The sequence below is a fragment of the Leptidea sinapis genome, chromosome 16 (genome assembly GCF_905404315.1).
Source record: "Leptidea sinapis chromosome 16, ilLepSina1.1, whole genome shotgun sequence".
Taxonomy (NCBI): Eukaryota; Metazoa; Arthropoda; class Insecta; order Lepidoptera; family Pieridae; genus Leptidea; species Leptidea sinapis.
The window spans coordinates 14,241,111-14,247,110 of NC_066280.1; positions in this window are offsets into that span (position 1 = coordinate 14,241,111).

The following is a 6,000-nucleotide window of genomic DNA, read 5'->3' on the forward strand; positions in this document are numbered from 1 at the left end:
AATACCTACTTCCCAATAATCAGGACTAGGGTAATCACGCCTTGTGAAGCTTGAAAAAGACTGCTAAGTACTTGGAATAGTGTCGGTAGGGAAGAATTCCGTATCCTAGCTCCTTAAGTTAAGCCAGAATATCTTAATTCTATTCTTAGTTTCCGAGGGTGCACAATTCTACATAGTATATTATTTTTGTATATGTATGTATTCTAGAACTAACAAAACAAAACCCCTTATTCCTTATTCCACATGTAAATCTTTACTGTACATAATGTATGACATTGAAAGAACGAAGTAAAGTCAAAAGTTAAAGTTTGTGGTAAATCTTTACGATCGTAATTTCCTTTCTCATTTCCGTGTGACAGTGTACAAAGGCTGCACTATAAAAAGGCCTGGAGTGTTTCAAGAAAACATCCATAATAAGATCCGCTTGTATTATCTCCCAAGCTAAAAATATATTTCGTCACAAATGCATTATCTCCTTAGAACGTTAAGAAAAATACAACCAACAACTGAACTACGACAAAAAAACAGTGTGTCCGACAACACTCGACGGTAGTGAATATTTCGAAATTCATGACTGCAGAAAAAACTTAAAAGTAACAAATTGTTTAGATTTGAAAGAGGGACTACATAACACAATTTCCTAATATGCAAATATTGGGGTTGAGCAGGTTATCAACTGTAAAGTAGATCCTGTAGATGAAGCCACAACCTGAGCATTGAATAAAGACATATTCAGATTTATGAACCTTACGTCACTCGAAGGGTTGGCTCAGTGGAAGAGCGCTCGCACGGTTCGAGTCCGGCATCGTTCATAAATTTTGTTTTTCAATTTAATTTGTGTAATTAATCCCGGAAGTGAGGATTATCACCAAAAAAAAACAAAAAGTTTATCTTAAAAGTAATTTAATTTCTTATTTACTTCATTGATTTTTAATTGCAGTCAAATCACTATTCGAGTTACAGTTTCACTACACGCTTTAATCATAATTTAGTCTCACTATAAATATATTACGCCATTAGATTATTTTAAACAAGTATTCATTCGATCTCGCTAAAAATTTTGTTGTTTGTTGGAGCCTAGATAAAAATTGTATGAAACAATATTCACTGTTTACTATTTAACATGACATAGTTATTTTGGCAAAGAAAATTGTATTATGTTTGCAATAAATTAAAAATACTTTGAATTCCGAATTAAAACTATGGCGATCTTGAATGGAGAGGAAACCCAGCTCCGCTCGATTCCTCAAGGTCGTTGGCTCGGTTCTCAGCCTTAAGGCGTTAATACAGTCCAGTGACTTTGAGCAATTTCTAATTAAACGTAACGTATAAATGATAATTAATAATAATTGATGACTAAAAAAATTCCGATAAAACATTTATTTCTACATTTTTGAAGAAAAAATTTTATTATTTTGAGTCATATTGAACGAACGTTTAGGTCTAAACTAAATATTCCGATATGATTTTTTAGTTATATGTGATTTGAAAAAATAAAAAGTACAACAACCATACGTCGAATAATATCATTCACTAAAATGTATTGTAAATAAATAATTTATAAGTATTCTTGATTTGTTTTATTAATTTAATTTCATTACATTATAGAATGGTTGTTTTATAACTTATACTTATTTTATGTAACTATTTCACACATAATTTAGCATGCGGTATTCACCATACAAGGTAATGCATTTAGTAATAAGACCCTTGTAAATTATCATAATAATTATAAATGTATTATTGTAATTACCACTGGTGAATCTAAATAAATAAATAAAATAAAATACACTACAATATTTTTATAGAACTGCTAGTTATATTAACTTAGAGAAAAACGGTTATAGCTAGAGTGAATTTTCTGTATTCAAAGTCAGTCATTAGAACTTGCTAGAAGTTCTGTTCAGGTAGTTTGAAATAGTTCAACGATTATTATCGTGTGTACGGGTTTTGCTCTTGGGATTCCGTTTTGATATCAGGAAACGTAGTTGTATTCCCTTTTCATTTATTATAAATTCTCCTTTCCCTGTAATCTAATCTTCGGAATACTTGACCCTATTAAGAGAAGATGTATATAAGTAATGCAGCCCGAAACGTAAATGTTAAATGGTGTTAAAGAATTTACATTTTTTGTTTGAGTAATAATAAATCATCATTCATCATTTCAGCCGGAAGACGTCCACTGATGAACAAAGACCTCCCCCATAGATCGCCACGATGATCGGTCCTGTGCTGCTCTCATCCAACCTATTCCGGCGATCTCGACCTGATCGGTCCATCTTGTGGGGGGAGTACCAACACTACGTCTTCCGGTCGCCATTCGAGGACTTTACTGCCCCAACGGCCGTCTGCCCGTCGAACTATGTGCCCTGCCTGATATAAATGAATAAATATTATTAAAATAACTGAACCAAATTTTTCAAGAAATTTTGTAAAAACTAAACAAACTTGTTGCGAGATTCAAAAATTATTTCTAAGAGATAATCGACCTAAAGCCATTTAAATAAAAATAAATTAATGCAAATTTATACGTTTACTATGAATGGAATAGTGTCCGATATAAAAATGCCAAAAACATAATGTTATTCATTCATTTATTATTTCATACATATACTTAATAAGAACTATAGAATAGTACTCTTTAAATTTTCTATAACGCGCCAACCGATTTCGTTGATTCTTTTTTTATTGGAAAGGATATCCTTCAAAGATAGTTTGGTTATGTTCTGATTACGGAATCTATGACAAAGTAACGGAACTCTTCAATTCTTAGGAGCAAATTAACATAGTTACGTTCAAGTAATTGTCGTAGTCGAATATGATGATTAATGGGACTCCTTAACGACTTATAGTAAGGGTGCGATCTGTGGCAGAATTTCTAACTGTCTGTAATAAAATTTCCAAGCACATACGTTCATTGCTGCATTGAAAAATTGAGTATATCTGTACTTCATCCTTCGTAGTGTAATTCACTAAAAATCATAAAATAAAAAATAAAATTACAAAAAATCAACAGACTTCAAAAACACTATTCCAAAACAATAGATATAATGTGCACTAAAAAGTATAAAATGAATTGCGTATTTTTATACAGTCTAATTAATTAATCTAATTCTAGTTACAATTATTGTAATTTTTGGAGTCGGTGTCATCCAAGATCGGTTTGTAATACTTACATAATTATGGGTGAGATATGCTTGAGTCGTGAGGAAGCAAGAGGCGAGAGCGGGTCGCGGCGGAAGGACACCGGCTACAAAAATAACAATAATCGTAACTAGAATTAGATTTATTAATTAGATAGAACCTAGTAGGGGGCACAATAGGGGGGGATAATTATGGATATCCACAAATAACGTCTAAATCAATAAAACAAATCTAATAACTATATTTACAATACTACATCTACATAAAATTAATTAGACTACATTAATTAGATTGTATAAAAATACGCAATTATTTTTATACTTTTAGTGTTTTGGAATGGGTGGTAGGTGGTAGTAAGTGATGTCACATCCTATTTTGAATAAAAATATTTGAATTTGAATTGCAAAATATTCTACAAATATATTGGCGCCCAAATGAGAAAACTCAATGAACAATCATGTAAAAATGACAGATACCAAATTAAAATGTAACATTTTGTTTATTTTTAATTATAACAGTATTTATGGCCAGTATATTTTGTAATAACTCAATTAACATTGCATTTAAAGCCATAACTTTAAAATTACGAAAAAAAAATAAAACTTAACAACTTACCGCTCAAAATTTGAGGTTTTTAATAATTTTGATAGTTGACATTGTACTGGGCTCGGCATAAAGCAGGTACTACGTACTTACTATTAGGTCAAAGTAGAGCTCGTCTAGAAAGTTATGATATGATTTTATTATATTTTTATCTATGGTAAGGATACTTTTCAAAACAATACAATACGTGACTAAAACCTTAACCTCCTTGTGGCACCATAAACTTCTAAACTAGGCTATAAAATTTAAATAATAGCAAAAGGGCAACAAAAGAATGATTCTTGTGTACCAAGATATAAATGGATAATGTGGTAGAGACGATATGGCCCCTGCGACTCACTCATTTCCGTGTGGCGGGTCACAAAGGCTGAAAATGTAGAGCAGCTAAACTGCTTAACTTTGGAGATTTTATGAGCCTTTTTAACAATATGAAAACAAGAGTAAGTAAAAACGAATCGATGACACTACAATATTATCGGAAAAGTTATAAATTAAATTCTACCTTAACTAGATACCGCTGGCGTAGTCGCAAAGTGCGGCAAATAATACAACATCCATTCTGATTACGGTATCCAAGTGGACGTACTCGAGCCAGTCTCGAACAATGTGTGACGTTGACATGCCACATATTCTGTTGAACTTTGCTAAAAATTTTATTGCTGGGTTGTGTAGTAAAACTATTTAAAATGATACTACATGAAATAAGAAAGACACTGGGATCACATATCATCAGTAAGTATTTTAACCGACTTCAAAAAGGAGGAGGTTATCAATTCGATCGGTTTTTTTAATGTATGTACACCGATTACTCTGAGATTTATGATCCAATTTACGTAATTCTTCTTTTGTTCGATGCGAAATAGATACCACTTGGTCCCATAAAAATTTCAAATAGTTTAGGCCCTGTAGTTTTCACTTTATGAACAGTTATATGAAAATTTTTGTCTACCTGGATGACATAATTGTTTTCTGTGTTCGGCTCTTTTTTGGAGTTTTCATTCAGGTTGATTATATATTATTATTAACTGACACTAAAACGTAAAAAATAAAAATAAAACTACGATTAAAAAAACCGACTTCAAAAACTGAAAAGTATCAAATAACTAAAAATTTAATTTAATACACCTCTTATGCAAACCTTTACCTTAAATATTAATAGAATATTATCATTTGTATGTGGTACAATAATGATAACTTTGAAGTCGGTGCCAAGCCAAATGTAATAAAGACACCGACACTCGCCACGCGTGACTTTGAGCGGGATAGCTTCGTCTAGTACCAAGCGGACAGACACGCGTGGCCAGACAACCTAAATAATTAAGTAAGTAAGCTGTTTATAATATTAAGTTTAATTTTATTTAGGGCTTGGCACAGACTTCAAACTTATCAATAGGTAGCACGTAGCCAATGACATTCTATAAAAAAACGTCATTGGGAAGCACATATAAATAATAGTATTTTATTAATATTAAAGGTAAAGGTTTGCATAAGAGGTGTATTAAATTAAATTTTTAGTTATTTGATACTTTTCAGTTTTTGAAGTCGGTTTGTTTATTTAGGCGTGAAAGCGTAACAAACAAACTTACATTCACATTTATAATATTAATAGGGATTTTGTTACGTAGAGCTAAAGGTATTCAAGTTGAGTACACTTAACTTAAAATAGACTTCGACCGCAATAAAGTAGGCGTTGATAATATCTCTCATCACAGCTAAGAGGCTTACGTAGAGTGTAATTTTAGTTAACTATGTTCTAAATCACAGGTAAATCCAAAAACCCTATACTTTGTTAAAGTATTCAAAACATTATGGATGAATAAGAAGTACCATATAGTCCGTTATATCAAGTCGGTTAGAGAAATTGAAAATTTATTTTCCGTTATTTTCAACGGATCTATTTATCTTGTCACATGTTCGTCACATCAATTATTTCGTCATGTCCATCCTAACGTTAACCCTTCGTTAACCCATATGATTACTTTATTTACTTGTTCAATGGCCTTTGTTCTTTTATTTGTTTGTCAAACTTGCTCAAAATTTTTAAAATTGTCAACGCAAAATATTTTATATATTATTTACGTAGTGTTTGCTGCTGCGAGTATCAGTCAAGATGTATATTTTTTGGGAGTCCCAGGGGCAAGTATTATATACAAAGTGCTATCAAAGCCTCTCTAGAATGCTAACAAAAGTTCAAGATAACGAATAACGTGTAATTAATCTACTAATCATCATCAGATTAACATCATCATCATC